The sequence below is a fragment of the Diplotaxodon limnothrissa genome, linkage group LG23, assembly GCF_057381915.1.
Source record: "Diplotaxodon limnothrissa isolate DT_005_m linkage group LG23, D_limnothrissa_male_GT1.1, whole genome shotgun sequence".
NCBI classification, from domain to species: domain Eukaryota; kingdom Metazoa; phylum Chordata; class Actinopteri; order Cichliformes; family Cichlidae; genus Diplotaxodon; species Diplotaxodon limnothrissa.
The window spans coordinates 49,991,653-50,010,241 of record NC_140617.1 but is presented as its reverse complement, the minus strand read 5'-3'; positions in this window follow the sequence as shown (position 1 = coordinate 50,010,241).

Sequence of the window (18,589 nt, the reverse complement as noted above, 5' to 3'; positions counted from 1 at the left end):
TGGCCAGAAGTTAAATATTATTAAATACATCAGAGCTTGAAGATCATTTTGATAGGTTCAATTATGAGCTTACCTGGTGATTTATTTGATTGTGAGTAATAACCAAGGCACACATCTCAGCTTTAACAAATCTGATAAAAGCTTTTTATTAAAGCGTATCCAGTGAACTGTGGTGACCTAAACCTCGTGTTACAGGCTCATTCAGGTCATTTGATTCTTTGTCTTGCAGTAAAGAATCTAAAAAACTAATTTTGGATGGTCACATTTATTTTTTGGTGGATGATAAATGAACCAGTACTTATACTGCATTTTCTCTAATATTCACTTGCCCCTCACACTCACACTGCAGTGCATCCAACAGATGCAGCCATGGATTCAGTACGGTGCCCAAGAACACTTTAACATGCAGCCTGGAGGAGGCAGCTTTTGGTAGATGGCCCACTGCAGCACTCTAACGACCCAGCAAGTTTGAAACAAATCATGTAGCACAAAACGACACAGTCGTGGACGCTGATCGTGCCGTAGCGAGTCATTATTATTTTTCTTTAGTTGAACTGATGCGTTCTGTTTTTGTCAGGCAGTTAAATTTTTGTGTGTGCTGGCAAGTGATGTGAGAACTTTGTGTGTGTTTGGGAGAGGGGGGGTTAAAGTAATTACATTTCCATGAGCGTGTACAGTCTCCTCAGAGGCTCTGTGTGTTCTGCCACTGTGAGCTTACACACACCTCTTGATGCGCACACACCGTTAAGCTACTGTGGTCGTATTTCATCCTGTGAGTTTGTAAACAGGGCCTGGTGTGCATTTTTGTATGGGTGGCCATTTTTCTGCCCAACATGTTTTCCGTTTTAGGCTGTTCAGTGTAACCCAGGGGAACCTGTGACTAATCACACACAAACGCACACGTGCAGGCATGCATATATTTTTAAGCAAGGCAATATACTGACAAAAGTTATGCATAGATATACATAGTTTCAAGATATGTACACAAACAAAAGGACAACTCTCTCTCTCAAACACACACATGCACTCATTGGCCCCATGAGGCCTTCCGTTAGCTCTCACTTAGACATTTGGTCATGACACAATGGAGGAAAGGCGGCCCAGCGGAACCAACAATGGGCAAACACAAACAAATAACAGCAGTGAGATGCCAAAACAACAGCAGGAGAGCTGAGGAGGAGGAACTGAGCGCTCACATTGGTTTATCTGAACAACAAAAAGACTCAAGTGAGTCTGGACTTGACAACCTTAAAAAGCTTTTGCATGAATTGTAGTTTATGTAGAAAAAGAAATAGATGTACAGTAAGCCGAAGAGTAGGAGACAAATTTTGAATTCTACATCGACAAATCTCGTCTGACAGACAATTAAAGGGGGTAACAAACGCACCACAAAAGCCGGATCCGTGGAACCATTTTTCAAATGGTAAGCTCTGGCTACAGTGGGGCAAAAAAGTATTTAGTCAGCCACCGATTGTGCAAGTTCCCCCACCTAAAATGATGACAGAGGTCAGTAATTTGCACCAGAGGTACACTTCAACTGTGAGAGACAGAATGTGAAAAAAAAAATCCATGAATTCACATGGTAGGATTTGTAAAGAATTTATTCGTAAATCAGGGTGGAAAATAAGTATTTGGTCAATAACAAAAATACAACTCAATACTTTGTAACATAACCTTTGTTGGCAATAACAGAGGTCAAACGTTTACTATAGGTCTTTACCAGGTTTGCACACACAGTAGCTGCTATTTTGGCCCATTCCTCCATGCAGATCTTCTCGAGAGCAGTGATGTTTTGGGGCTGTCGCCGAGCAACACGGACTTTCAACTCCCGCCACAGATTTTCTATGGGGTTGAGGTCTGGAGACTGGCTAGGCCACTCCAGGACTTTCAAATGCTTCTTACGGAGCCACTCCTTTGTTGCCCGGGCTGTGTGTTTTGGATCATTGTCATGTTGGAAGACCCAGCCTCGTTTCATCTTCAAAGTTCTCACTGATGGAAGGAGGTTTTGGCTCAAAATCTCAGGATACATGGCCCCATTCATTCTGTCCTTAACACGGATCAGTCGTCCTGTCCCCTTGGCAGAAAAACAGCCCCATAGCATGATGTTTCCACCCCCATGCTTCACAGTAGGTATGGTGTTCTTGGGATGCAACTCAGTATTCGTCTTCCTCCAAACACGACGAGTTGAGTTTATACCAAAAAGTTCTACTTTGGTTTCATCTGACCACATGACATTCTCCCAATCCTCTGCTGTATCATCCATGTGCTCTCTGGCAAACTTCAGACGGGCCTGGACATGCACTGGCTTCAGCAGCGGAACACGTCTGGCACTGCGGGATTTGATTCCCTGCCGTTGTAGTGTGTTACTGATGGTGACCTTTGTTACTTTGGTCCCAGCTCTCTGCAGGTCATTCACCAGGTCCCCCCGTGTGGTTCTGGGATCTTTGCTCACCATTCTCATGATCATTTTGACCCCACGGGATGAGATCTTGCGTGGAGCCCCAGATCGAGGGAGATTATCAGTGGTCTTGTATGTCTTCCATTTTCTGATGATTGCTCCCACAGTTGATTTTTTCACACCAAGCTGCTTGCCTATTGTAGATTCACTCTTCCCAGTCTGGTGCAGGTCTACAATACTTTTCCTGGTGTCCTTCGAAAGCTCTTTGGTCTTGGCCATGGCGGAGTTTGGAGTCTGACTGTTTGAGGCTGTGGACAGGTGTCTTTTATACAGATGATGAGTTCAAACAGGTGCCATTCATACAGGTAACGAGTGGGGGACAGAAAAGCTTCTTACAGAAGACGTTACAGGTCTGTGAGAGCCAGAGATTTTCCTTGTTTGAGGTGACCAAATACTTATTTTCCACCCTGATTTACGAATAAATTCTTTACAAATCCTACCATGTGGCTTCATGGATTTTTTTTTCACATTCTGTCTCTCACAGTTGAAGTGTACCTCTGGTGCAAATTACTGACCTCTGTCATCATTTTAGGTGGGGGAACTTGCACAATCGGTGGCTGACTAAATACTTTTTTGCCCCACTGTAGCTCCAAATCACAACAAAAGTCGCCTCAAGGAGCTTCAGAGATACAGAGAAAAACCCAACAATCATATGAAGCACTTTGGCGACAGTGGGAAGGACAAACTCCCTTTTAACAGGAAGAAACCTCAGGCAGAACCAGGCTCAGTGAGGGGCGGGGCCATCTGCTGTGATTGGTTGGGGTGATGCAGTTGTGCATAAACCTTATGTTTGGCCACCCCTAACCAATGGTCACAAGCAGAAACGGCTGCAGTGGGCCCAGAACTACATGAAGACTAATTTTCAAACAGTGTTGTTCACTGATGAGTGCAGCGCAGCCCTGTATGGTTCAGATGGATGTAGAGGTGGATGGTTGGCTGCATCGTCAGCAAGGAGGTGGAGTCATGTTTTGAGCCAGAATCACGGGGAGAGAGCTGGTCGGCCCTTTTAGGGTCCCTGAAGGAGTGAAAATGACCTCTGCAAAGGATGTGGAGTTTCTGACTGACCACTTTCTTCCATAGTAGAAAGAGAAGAACTGTGCCTTCTGCAACACAACCATCTTCATGCAACACAATGCACCACCTCATGCTACAAGGAACACCTCTGGATCATTGGCTGCTGTCGGCATAAAGGGAGAGAAACTCATGGTGTGGTCCCCATTCCTCCCTGACTTCAAGTCTATTGAGAACCTTTGGAACATCCTCAAGCAAAGAAATATGAGGGTGGGAGGCCGTTCACATCCAAACAGCAGCTCTGGGAGGCTATTCTGACATCAAGACATTCAAGTAGAAACTTTCCAAAAACTCATAAGTTCCATGGATGCAAGAATTGTAAAACTGCTATCAAATAAGAGTTCCTGTGTTAATGTGTAACTTGACCTGTTAAGATGTTTCTGACTGAAATAGCTTCTGATTTCAGTGAAATTGATCCACTAATGCTGCAAATTCAACAAATAACCATTTTCAATTCTCTACAACCTATAAAATGTTTTGAAACTCTGTGTGCGTAATAATTTGGAACAAAGCATTTTAAGTTTTTTATTTTTGAAAAACATACTGTTTTCATTGGGATGTTTGTTCAGTAACATTTTGTCGATGACTCGAAATTATGCCAACTGTCATTTGAATCGACTATTTAGGAAAAACAGAGAAAAATATCATTTGCATAATAATTTGGAATGCAGTGTAGAGTGCAAATGACCAGTCAGCTGGCAGACTACAAGAAACTAATGGATGTGAATCAGTGCCTACAGGAAGATGCTGGAAGCGGGGGAGGAGAGATTCAAACTGTCGCTCAGCCCCTTGCACCCTGCATCCATTATCCGAAGACACGAACACAGCAGTCGATGGCCCAGAGGGGAAAATGGAAAAATGAAGAATCAGAATCAGAATCAGAATCAGAATACTTTATTGATCCCTGGGGGAAATTATTTTTTGTTACAGTGCTCCATTTTAAACCAACATTAAGACAAGACAGACAATACGCTAACTAAGAATAGTACAATATATACATATATATACATACATACATACATAAGTCACTTATAAATAAATATTTGGAAAAGAAACATGTGTAGTTGTAGCAGCAAACAGTGTGTTAAGTGGATGCGTTGTACAGGGAGATGGCCACAGGCAGGAATGATTTCCTGTGTCGTTCAGTGGTGCTTTTCGGTAATCTCAGTCTCTCACTGAACGAGCTCCTGTGACTGACCAACATGTCATGGAGTGGGTGGGAGGTGTTATCCAACATTGTCTTTATCTTGGACAGCATCCGCCTCTCCGACACCACCTTGAGGGAGTCCAGCTCCATCCCCACAACATTGCTGGCCTTACGGATCAGTTTATTAAGTCTGTTGGCATCTGCGACCCTCAGCCTGCTCCCCCAGCATGCAACAGCATAGAGGATCGCACTGGCCACCACAGACTCATAGAAAATCCTCAGCATTTTCTGGCAGATGTTGAAGGACCTCAGTCGCCTCAAAAAATAGAGACGACTCTGGCCCTTCCTGTAAAGTGCTGTGGTGTTTTTAGCCCAGTCCAGTTTATTGTCAATGTGTACTCCAAGGTATTTATAGTCCTCCACAATGTCAACACTGACCCCCTGGATTGAAACAGGGGTCAAGTGTTTCCTGGTCTTCCTGAAGTCCACGATCAGTTCCTTGGTCTTTGCCACGTTGAGCTGCAGATGATTCTGCTCACACCACGTGACAAAGGAGTCGACCACAGCCCGGTACTCTGTCTCATCATCCCTGCTGATGCATCCAACCACCGCAGAGTCATCAGGAAACTTCTGAAGATGGCAGGTCTCTGTGCAGTGGCTGAAGTCTGTGGTGTAGAGGGTGAAGAGGAAGGGGGAGAGGACAGTCCCCTGTGGTGCCCCTGTGTTGCTAATCACCTTGTCAGACACACACTGTGGGAGACGTACATATTGTGGTCTTCCTGTCAGGTAATCAACAATCCAGGACACCAGAACACCAGAAGAGTCTGGAAGCTTGCTTGCCTACGCACCCGTTTGATAGAGCGCGGCACCATGAGCGTGGCAGAGACTCACAAGGATGGAAAACGTGTTTGACTGAAGAACAGGTCAGAGAAACATTACTCTGAGACCAGTTGTGGTGAGATGTGTCGGGGGGTCCTCTCATAAATGTCTCCTGAACAAATATAGGCGTAGTTAGGAAGGGTTCTGAGCATGTACTTTATTATACCGGCCTCCCAAGTGCACAAAGGACTATTTACAAAAAGAATAAACATGTAACTTTATTATTTTATTATTTTATTTACAAAGCTAAGTGGATAAACCAGCCTACATGTTACCCTCACCGAGTGCCAGATAGGCCACCAATACCTCCCTTTATAATCCATTGCCCCTCCCACTAGCCATAATATTTCTCCATCATGCCAATTTTCTTCACAAAACAATACTTTTCTCTGCTTATTTCCAGCCATATTTTCCATGATAATCATATATGTATTTATGAGTGTCATGGTCCTGGGTCGTGTGACCCAGTGTGTTATGCTTAACCTATTTTGATGTTTATTGTTTTCTTAGGTTCTTTAAGGTAGCCCAGTCCTTTTGTAATTATGTTACCCTTGCATTACGTCTCCCTTGCCCTTCGTGTGTTTATGTCTGTGTGTCTTGTACTGTCAAGTTCATGCTGTCAGTTATGTCACCTCCCCCTGTACTACGTCTCCCCGGTTCATGTCTCATGTTTCCTGTTTTACTTTGAAGGCCTGCATTCACTGTCTGTGTATTCAGTTTCACTCCTCCTGTCCTGTCGTTAAGTTCATGTGTGTCAGCTGCGTTCCCATGTGTGGCCACTTCCCCTGATCATCCCTCATGTGTATTTAGTCTCTGTGTTTCTTACAGTCTGTGTCGCGTCGTCTGTGTTCCCAGCCTCCATGTTTCCATGCCCGGTCTGTTGTATTCATAGCCTTACCTTAGTTCATTCCCAGTTTAGGTTTCTGTTTAGTTATTGCTTTTGAGCTGCCCTTATTCTTGTTTGTTTCTCTTGCGTTACCAGCCACAATAAAAGGCTCGCTTTTGTTTAAAGTTTACTCCCGTGTCACTCGTGTCTGCACCTGAGTCCTCCACGCACTCTCCACACGGTCTGTCACAGCGGACCGTGACAATGAGTACTTTCAGGCAACTTACAGTGTCTCGCAATAAGGGAAAAACCCAAACAAAAAGTAATGCCGTTCACGTGGAACCCCCCTCCCAAAAACGTGCAAACCCACTATTCACTCACTGGGCCCACGTCTTCATTTTAGGTTTGACAGCGTTTTAGTAGGTAAAGGTGATGCTTTGACATGAATTGAGCTGCGGTTTGGGGAAGGCCTCAGAGGGGACTGATGATGGCTCCCGGCCTGGTAGATCCTCATGGATCTGTACCACATACAATTAGGATTTTGTTTCCATTACATGTAATTTAATACTTTAATTTATTCAAAATAATAATAATAAATAAATAATAACTCACGGAATTAATAGTTAAAAAGTAACAAACAATAATATAGTTATTATTAGTCCTGTTTATTATTGTTAGCATTCAGCTTAAAGGCATGTTTCTACAGTCTAAGACAGCCAGGCCTTCATCACGTGTTCATATTGATGGTCTGAGGCAATCCTAAATTAGTTTGTACAATATAATGTGATTCCAGTTAGCACTGATGAATGATGGTTTGTGAAACGTTCATATGCACACTCAGGTTTGTGTGTATCCACTGTTTGGGATGGAGTTCCAGTGTTTGATTAAACCTTCATTTCGAGTAACCAGTGAGAACAGAGAGACGTGGCTCTCTTTGTCAGCTCGTTTTGCCTCAGCAGCCTTTGCCATGCAGCTCCAACAGCCTCCTCTCCATTCTCCTTGCCAGAGCCTCCTGTTCAGGCTCTTTTACAGCTCTGTGGCATTCTCAGCCTCCTGCACAGCCTTTCAGGGGGATCCCATGACCAGGTAGATTTGAGCTAAGAGACAGTACGATTAAAAAAAAGAAGACTAGCTAGTTGACAAGGGACACCCTGTCCTCATTCATTTTGCTACATGACATGAACCCACGACACACTTTTGTCTTTTGATCAGTTTTTGTGCGCTCATGCAGGTTGGGTCAGCTTGGCTTCTGCTGTGGAAAAGGCAGACAGACGGACAAACTGGAAATGTTTATTCCCCTTCCCAGTGTGCGAGCACTTATGCATTTTCAAGTTACAGTCAAGTTATAATGAGGCAATTAAAACAGGACCTGGCACACACACACACGCGCACGCACGCACGCACGCACGCACGCACGCACGCACGCACGCACGCACGCACAGCATGCAAGGTCATTCCTCTTTGTTTTTCTCTTTCTTGCACTTCCAATATTTCTTCAGTACATCTCTTCTTCTCCCATCTTTCTTTTCTGTCTCGTCTCTCCTTTCTCATCCCCACTTTGCTCTGCTGCCAGTGCATAATGGCACTGAGCAAGGCAGCCCGTGTCCCCCTCCCACCCACATCTCAGAGAGATTCAATTGGATTGGAAGCCAATCAATCACTATGAGTATTGAGCTGTTATTGGATTTGACCGTGGCTGACGGGGTGAGCTGGGTGGATGGAGGGGGGCTGGTTTGATTAAAGCTCTGCTCCAATGAAGGTAGATCTGATGGATTATTGCTATGGATGTACAGGACACGGAGACTGTGTGTGTAGGTGGAAGGGTGGATATCATGTGTGATTATGGTTGACATGTGTCATTGTTTGAGGTTTTGAAGCACGGCCAGCCCTGACTGATGTCTGCTGAAGTCCAGCACTAGCTATTTATCATATAGGGATGTACTCACTCTGTGTCTCACGTTTCATTTCACATTTCAATTACTAAACTAATGCGATCAGAACAGACTGTGACCATGGAGTAAGTATGGTTTTCCACATCGCAAGAGGACTCCTAAAAGGAAACGTGGCTTAATTACTACGATCACAATACGTTTGCTGGTATTTAAAGTGCACATGTCTCTGTGCATGTACAGCAATATACTGTAACCTAGGAAACACAATACGACAATATGTATTAAAGAAAAAGAGGCAACACGACAAACAATGACCACTGGAAACTTTTCACTCGCACACAAAAATGCACAGATACATAAATAAACAATCTTCTTGTGGTGTGTGTGTGTGTGTGTGAGAGCGAGTGTCCGTGTCATCAAATATACTTGAAAAGGAGGGTGGGAAGCCGCAGTCACGCATCAGGAGCCAGCTGCAGACAGATGGATCCAGGATATCTGGGCCGTCCGCAGCCCACAAGAGTACCAAAGGCCAAACACCCCGGCAACGTCAGCAGGAGAACGGGGGAGGCCCCGGCAACGACCTGAACCACCAGTTCAGTCGACCCCACCAGGTGGGTCCCCAGGTGCCCAAGAACTTGGCTTGGTTGGATGCATGCTAAGCTAAGTATTATATTTCAGAACAACAACGTAACATCAGCAGACTCGGGAAAGGACAATAAACCTCGTGAATTCCCATCAGTTACTTTTACAATAAAACCTACTGCAGGTGAGAGGGACTAGGGCTAAAGTGCAACTTTAAATGAAAAAATAGATTTTTAAAAATTTCAGTGGCGAAATATCTGAAGATTTCTGTCTTTTGTTTTTACTTTCTTTGAAAAATGAAAATAATCTCACATAATGTGGAGACATTTCTCACAGAGGTCCTGCTGTTTTCCTGACCTGGCTGATGATACATAGTCCCGGGATTTAGCATGAGCCTCACTCATTATTACCGCACTCTTTTGTATTCCTTCCTTTTTCTCTTTGTCACTGTGTGTCAATGCAAACTGCTATAAATCCTCCTCCCTTACTGAGAAATGACAGACCACCAACCCACCCCTGCAACCACACACACAAATAACCCTTGGCAGTGTGTATGAGTGATGGCTGCATTAGGTCTGTGGAGAATCTCCGTTATGACAGTGATGATGCTAAAGGATCTCTGACTCACACACACACACACACACACATGCGCAGGCACACACACCATGATCACAATGAGAGAGGAGAGAGATACAGATCAGATAAAAACTACACTTTAAACAAAGGTGGCATTTACGCTCAGATTATGAAATTTCTTCATAGAAATCCTGTTAATTTAGACACAAACACACACACACACACAGTTCTGACAGTAGTGGCAAGCTGCAGCCACAGATAATGCTGTAAGGAGCCAGTCAATACTAATTCACTCACTCTAACCTGCTTAGCACTGACCAGTCATTCTGTGTGTATGTGTTTGGATGTGTGTAAGTGAGAGAGAGGAAAAAGTTTCCCTTTCACTGTAAGTGAATGTGTGTGTGTATGTGTGCGTCCACCAGTGTGTCAGTAACCCATTTAGTGCTCCCCATACATATTTCTTTGCTGTAACATGAAACGTAGCTGTAGACCAGATCAATAGAAATGTTTCTTTGTTAATGAAGAAGTGTCCAGTGTGTGCGTGTCTGAGCGTGTGCTGCACTTGACCACTGGTTTAAGTTAGCGGACAATTCATACAGCCCATAAACGTCATTTCTAACGCACACATGCGCGTCTTTGTCACCGTAGGTGAAGGGCGTCTACCAGTTGTCCTCACGTTTAAGAGGAACACCAAATTTCATGGGATGTGCAAAGCTGGATGCTGCTGATACAGTAACTGGCCAGAATCACAGGTCAGGCAATAACAACAACAGTTCAGTGTGTTTATTCACAGTGAAAACCAAAGATCAGCACTAATGAAGGTCCCGGCCTCCCACATGTCAGGGTTATCCATTTTCAACACTGCATCCACTGGAATCTGCACACAGGGAAATGGTTGGTGAGCCATTATACACAGGCAAGTAGCACAGCCACACACACACACACACATACAGAAAACAGCAGGTCAGCACAGCGGCCTGTAGGCCTCAGTAAAAAGTTCATAAGCTACAGTAGTTACTGTAACGCATTATTAAGTAACGCGTTACAGTAACTACGTTATTATTGTGGTAACGAGCACGGTAACTAGTTATTATGCCAAAATCAGGAACGCGTTACTCGTTACTGGGATTCAGATAGGCTCGTTACTCGTTACTTCGTGTGGTGGCTATCACGGAGCTTCCACAGATTCAGTAACATTAGCAAGTGGTGGAGGCCAGCAGGTGGATGAACGAAAAGGGACGCAGAAGGAAAAGAAACCCGAGGTGGCCGCCGGTCCGAGTGTGAACTGAACTTCATGTAAAAAGTTATGACCTGCAGTCTCTCTGGGTCAGATATGAACCAAGTTTAGGTGGAGTTTATTTTCGTTATTCTGACTTTTTCCGTACTGCGTGCTAGCTAGCATGACGGAGTTTCTATACAGCTGGGTGGTGCTATGATGTTAGTGATGTTGAACTTTATTTTGTTCATAAGTTATTAGAGTTGCCAACCGTCCCGTCTGGTATTCAGAGAAAATATTACGCGTTTCTTATTTAGGTGAAAAGGAACAGTTTGTCCCGTAATTCAGCTACAATGGAAAAGACACAAAGCTGCAGTTATTCTGTCTTTATGCTGCACAGCTGCCTCTTCTTCTCTCATTCTCTCCCCTCCCTCTCCTGTTTCTACTTCAATCATGAAACTGATCAATGATCAGCTGATCGTCTCTCTTGTTTGTTTATCGCTCACTTTGCGCCGAAAGAGGAAACCAGCGGATGTCGCGCTAAACAACAGCAGCACGTTTAAGCTTGATCAGCTGTTGTTAGAATTTATTTAATATTAATTTCTAGTATCAGCTGATGTTTGCTGGAGCCACAGCTGTAAAGCTGCTGGTCATGATGTCGGTTTGGATATGTGGTGAGAGGGAAACATGAAGATGAAACCAGGAGATGTCCTTACTGAATCATCAGAGCTGAACAGGTGATGGAGAAACAGGTTTACCTTTTAGGTGACATGGATGAGTTGAAGTTATGAACTGTTTCTGAGAGACTAATAACACCAGGATCCTTTTCTAAGCAGCTGACAGCTGGTAACTGTGCAGGGGCGGGTCTAGCAAAGTGTTGCCAGGGGGCCAGGTAGGCATTAACAGGGAGAGGGGGGCACAAAGAAATACTTTTCTTTCTTATTCTCATTTAAAGTGTCTCGCTTTTAAAAAATAATTATCTGAATCTTACAACAAACGATTGATAGATTGATGCATATATACCATCAGAACAGTGTACATCACTGTCACAACAGCGTTTGTTTTCATTCAAAGACTTTATGATTTTTCCTATAATGGCGGCCGGTCTCTAGTCAAAATGCCCGGTACGATTTTTTGTCCCAGTCCAGCCCTGTATGCAGCTCATCTGCAGTCTGGTGTTACCTACATCTTCCTATTCAGAAGGCAGAGTTTCTGAGTTCTGAGTACAATCGAAAGCACCACGACTGCAGTTTTTGTGTTGGATGTAAAAGGCACACATGACGCTGTGACGTAGGCTAGAATCATGGCAGCAGTCAACAATGGTCCAGGCGTGGGATTTCTCTCGTGGAAATATGCACATTATCTTTTCCTTTCTATTGGTCGGTGGCACAGTGCACTGTGGCAAGTAAGCAAGCTAGAAGACTGGCAAAGTTATGGAAGAAACACATTAACAAGAGAATTCTGAGTAAAACCAAAGTTACTTTCCCTAGTAACTAGTTACTTTGAAAGTAACGAGTAACTTGAAGTAACTGAGTTACTTTTGAGAGAAGTAACTAGTAATGTAACTAAGTTACTATTTTAAAGTAACTTACCCAACACTGTTCATAAGCCTGCTATAAAGTTTTCTGCAGTCTTCTATTCCAGACCTTCTTCATTTAGCAAGCTGATACAAACATCTTCATCTTTCCCTACAAGTTTGCATTGAAATGAAAGTGAGCAAAAGTCCTGGGAGTAACTTAGCATATGTTGGCACATAGCATTATCAGTTATTACATAAAACCCAGGAGAAAGGGGACCTCGGATCAGCTAAAACATGAGCAAAGCCAGACGGTAATTATTTCCTGTCACAGGGTGGCCTAAACAGCATCTTCAGCCAACTCACAAGCACCCACCTCCGATGGGTCAGCTGGAGGGTCTTACAGTGTCATATTCTTAGTGATGGCGATTAGCCTCAACAGAGCAAGTCTGCATTTTCGTTTGGCTTGTTTGATTGTAACTTTATATGGTTACAGAGAAAAACTAAATGAATGAAATGAAAAAGAAAAAACATCTGTAGATATGTAGGATTTTTTCAGTATACTCATATTTTTTTAACCTTATTGTTTTCTAACCAGTTTCACCATAACTGCTTAAACACCGTCTTTTTTTACATTGGCAGCAAAGTGAAGGGGCTGACGGGCCTTTCAAACATCTTGATTCCCTTTAGCTGGACTGCCATATCTCTTATTGATAACCTGTCCAGTTTCATTAGCATATCTAATTCATACATAACTCACATAAACTGATGAGTATGCATGAATCCCCAGGGTCAATATTTCATTTTTGCTCCATTTGCACAATCATTGAATTTCTCTGAGAATGGGAGATTGTGCAGGTGCAAATGTGTGTGTTATGTGTATTGCATGAAGGTGTGATAAGTAGACAGATAATAATTAGATTCTGATTAGATTTGGATCAAAGACATAGTCTATGTATTACTTGCAGGATTGGACTTCATAGCTTAACAGCCAAATATCTAAATGGTTTTAGCAGCATTAAATTATCTATTCCATAAAAAACAAAGTATTCACAAAATTACTGAAGTAACCAATCATGTGCTATTTCAGATGGAAGTGTTGTTCTGAGTCAGGTTAAACATTGGTTATCTCTTTATCGAGGCACATTTTAGATGCTAAATGAACAGCTGGTTTTTAAAATGGAGGCAAAAGACATTTAGCCTACGTTCACTCTGCAGGTCTTAATGCTCAATTCAGATTGTTTTATCAAATACGATTTTTTTGTCTGCTTGTTCACACTACAAATAAAATGCGACAGCAAACGCGCTCTAGTGTGAACGCTCAAAGCGGCCGCATGCTCAAAAGAAGACGTCACACACAACGCGCTCTGTTTAGACCCAGAGCAACAGTATTGTTTGACTGATGGCCTTAATATAAAGACTTCGGACTTCACGTTTCCCAATTTTTGCTTTAAGTTATTTTGTTATTTACATAATAATGTAAATAACCTAATAATGATCCTTATTGCTGTTTTAGAGGAGCGGTGCTTCAAAGGATAGTTGCAGATTTCTGTCAGAATCTGCAGATTATACAGTACAAAGAAAATGTTCACGTTTCTCCAACGTTGTCTTCCCAAGAGTTTCACTGACATCTACGCTGGATGGCCAGGAAGCGTTCACGATGTCTTCTCCGGCGCTGATAATTGGCGTCAGTCTTGTGTCGGTGACGTAAAAGACGGATTTAATGCGACATGACCATCAAACAGCAGTCGCTTTCTAAAACATCGGATATGTATCGGATTCAGAACCACATACGAAAGTGTCCCAGATCGGATTTGAAAATATCGGATTTGTGCCGTTCACACTGTCACACCATGATCGGATAGATGGGTCGCATAGGGTCAAAGAAGTCGGATTTGATGCACTTTCGCCTGCAGTGTGAACGTAGCCTTAGAAAGGAGCCATTTTTGAGTGACTGGAAGTAAAGAGTTTTCAGAACAGTGAACAAAGGCGGGTGCAACAAAGCCATAGAAAGTCATGACACCAGCTGAAGTCTATCAGTAATTAGAAAGTAATCGTGCCACTTAATATCAAATTAATATCAGATGGTTCAGTTCAGTCTCATTACCAAGGTTTCACACAAGAAGAAGCTCACGATGGGTAAATCATTTCCCCTAGGGATCAATAAAGTATTCTGATTCTGATTAAAACCAATGAGCTCAAGACCTGCAAAACAACAAAAACATACTGATGGGATTGGTTACAGAGGAACTTCTAAACTACTGAAGGTTCCAGTGAGCAGTGAGTGTTGGGACCATAATCCAGAAGTGCAAAAATCACAATTTTACCATGAACTGACCTTGACAAGATGCCCCCACAAGATTTCAGACAGAGTGAAAAGAATGATCAGAAGAGGTCTCAAGAAAAACCTGGAATCAGCAGAAAAAGCATATTGAAGCGCATTTGCTGAGCAGCATGTAGACAAGCCTCTGAAATACTGGGAGGATATAGTTTGTTCAGATGAGACCAAAACTGAACTCTTTGGATGGCATAATACAACGAGTTCACTACTATGCCGTGTGTGCCTTTGGAGGTCAAAGGCACTGCATAAACACAATATCAGCAGTGAAGTTTGCAGGTTGGAACATCATGGTGTGGGGCTGGTTTTACCTTATAGCACTGGCATACTTGATATAACTAAGGAATGGAAGAATGCAAACAATATAGTCCACAGGGACACCTGACTAAGCTCATCTGTCAGTCTGTCTATCACATCACAAACAATAAGGGGCTCAGAACCATCTCTGATGTAATCCCACTCCCACCGTGAGCCAATTTGCGGTCGTCATGCTGTCGTTTTAGATCCACTGTGAACTTGAGCACTCTACAGACTGGTGAGATGGAAACTTTAAATAAAATGTTAGATTTAAAAACACCACAGGACTTCATTTCAAGTATAACTTGTTCTTTTCGTTTAACAACAGGACCCAGACTCCACGTTATTATCAGAAAGTTCCTCCCTGTCTTTCATCACAGCTGTCCTGTGCCAGATGTTCTGGGAGACATGCCATCATTTATTTTTCAACAGCACAATACCCCCAAACACACCTCCAGGCTGTGTGAGGGCTGTTTGACCAAGAAGGAGAATGGTGGAGTGCTGCACCAGATGGCCTGGCCTCCACAGTCACCTGACCTAAACCCAGTGGAGATGGTTTGGATGAGATGGAGGAACAACAAGTGCTCAGCATCTCTGGGAACTCCTTCAAGGCTGTTGGAAACCATTTCAGGTGACGACCTCGTGAAGCTCATGGAGAGAATGCCAAGAGTGCAACGTAGTAATCAAAGCAAAGGGTGGCCACACACACACACACACACACACACACACACACACACACACACACACACACACACACACTTTCTTTTATAGTAGCAGATAGAGCGAAGTATGTCTGTACTGGTGGTAATGGCAGAGCTCTGGCACACCAGCCTGTGGAGGACACGTCTCCAGTACATCATCTGTCTGCAGCATCTGTATCTCACTTTAATGGTACTTATGATATTATTTATTGTCATTACCATCTGAGGCCACTCTAACCACTAGCATATACACAAGTGCATGCAAGTGCAGGTAGCAGCCACGGTAAGTGATATAGATTGCAGCACTCTTCAGTCCGTACAGAATGGAGGTCGTGACCTTGGACCAAATCATCAAAGAGCTGTAAATCTCTCAGTGTTTTGAGTAACATCCTCTTAAACTTGTCTTCTTTTGCACCAAAATACACTTAAATTAATGAAATTAAAACAACAATCCAAGGCACTGGAAAATTACCAAAAAGCTTATCCCTCATTTTAATCTGTTATCAAACCTTTATATGTAAGAACCCATGGCACACGATTTTACTTATTCAATGTGGAACTGACCATAAAATCACATGCAATTCAGATTAGATCTGTCAAGCTATGCTCTGCTGCCAGGTTTGTAATTTCTACATCAGATCATAAACTCTAAACATTTCTTTTGCCGTTTTTCCCCAATCCGGAGCCTGAGACAACATTTCACACTCAGTAGGATTAGGTTACTTGCAGATTCTGTCCATAGGTGTAAATCTAACTGTATGTCTTTGGACTGTGAGAAGAAGCCAGAATACCTGAACAGAAACCATGCAGACACAGGGAGAACATGCAAAGATGGTGGGCCAAAGGCAATACATATGACACATGGGATTACCAAACAGTGTCATATCAAAGTATAATTATTATTAGAGTCTGGAAAAACCTTGAGCCAGAGGGCTTGTCTCACTCGCCACCATGCTGAAAAAACGTGAGCCAAGGATGGCAAAGCTAACATTTTATCAATCAACACATGTAACCTGAAGAAAGGTTTTTATCATATGTGACCATAACACCTTAATATGTTGCAGATGACTGACAACATATACCTGTAATAGTACAGCATTCCACACGTTGCATGCAACATTGGGGAAAGTTTTAGATGACAGGTGGCAGAGCAGGTCGGCTACTAATCAGAAGGTCGGTGGTTCGATCCCAGGCTGCCTCCTGGCTGCATGCTAGGGCAAGATACTAACCCCATGTTTGCCCACTGGTGGTGGTTGCTTACCCAGGGCAGCTGTGGCTACAACGTAGCTGCCATCACCAGTGTGTGAATGGCTGGATGTGTAAAGCGCTTTGGGTCCTTAGGGACTAAGTAAAGCGCTATACAAATGCAGGCCATTTACCATTTGATAATCCCAAGATGTAGTTTGCAGGTGAATAAAGGTGACAACTTACAGTGTTTGGCAATATATGCTGTTGTAGTACTCAGCATTTTGCAGCATATGTGAAACTGCAATAATATCCTATTTTAAGTGTCATGATGATATTCTCTATTCTCTGACACATGGTATATTTGCATTTTGGACACTGTCTTCATCTTCCAGCAGCTTTTAAAGTGTAGTATGTATTTATACTTTAAAAAAATCCACCAAAGATAAAAAGTCATATCGAACTTTTCCTCCCAAAAGATAATTTACCTATCTCTGCCTTCCTCCTCTTCCTTATTTCTCCATCTGTCTCATCTTTGCAAGGCCATTACCCCATTAATCAAATACAGGCCACCTCACCACTATCTGTCTTCTGCCGAGGCTGGTCATGATGGGATGGGGAAGCAGGGAGGAGAATCAATGAGGCCCCTGCCTGTCAAGTCTGCTCAGTCATTTTCATATCCATCTACCCATTGCTGTGTCCTCCTCTTCTTCTTCAACGCTGCCATTTTTTTCATTGTTAATTTCCAAACCCAAAGGTGTGTTGACTAAGGCACCAAATGCTGCTACAGCCTCTCTGCATCCTCACATGTAGTAGCTTACAAGCATTTGATGAACTTTGAGTCTCATTAACGATGCATATTGTGTAAAAAATTAACATTTATTTGTATTCTAAGAAAATGTCTCCGTATTTCTAAGAAATGTGTTGAATTAATGAAAAGACGACTTGATGACTGCTAGAAAGGAGAACGTTAAACTGAGGGGCATGCTACTAATGAAGTTCAAAATGATGTGGGAGTTTTCATGAATGCAGCTCTGTGCTGAAGACGTTTCTCTGACTGAGTGCACCTAAATCTATACAGGCATAGATCATTCCATCAAGTAGGAATTACCTCTACACATTTTTAAGTTACACTCTGCTCTAAACTCAACATGATGTCACAAAGTTGGCAGATTTATTAATACCAGTTTGAGTAACATGTGGTGGTGCACATTTTCACAGTAATGTAAAAATGTAAAAATCTTTTGTAATAAATTTTATGAAAGGACAAAACGCATCACTGACTTTCACTAAGATAGTTTCCCAGACAGGGATAGCTCAGTAGGTAGAGTGGTGGCCCCATGATTGGAAGGTCGGGGGTTCGACTCCACTGAACAGCTACCCTGAGGTACCCCTGAGCAAGGTACCGTCTCTACACACTGCTCCCCGGGCGCTGCATTGGTGGCTGCCCACTGCTTCACTGGGTGAATGGGTTAAATGAAGAGGAGCTATTTCCCTATGGGGACTAACACATACACATTATAGAGATGGGGGTCTGCTCTGTAGAAGGCTCTTATTTCACATCATTAAGAGGTGAAGATATGCAGCTGAAGAACAAGCACTAAACTGAGAAAAGCAAAAATCCCTCATTTGAACTTTGTCATAAAGTTCTTGAAGATACAAAGAAAATGATATATTTTATAACAGTGTTCTGTAAATACCTTTTGTTAATGATTGCTGTGTTAAAATCACAGCATAGAGAGGATATTTGTGCCGGGGTTTGGAAGTCGACGGCCTTCTGTGGGGGGGGGGGGCAGTTATTTGTCTGGGCTCTCTTACCTGTTTGTAAAATGACTGCAGTGATTTATCTGAGATGTGCAGAGCGTAGAAGGCGAGTTAAAATACATGTGGCTCACAGCGGCCAAT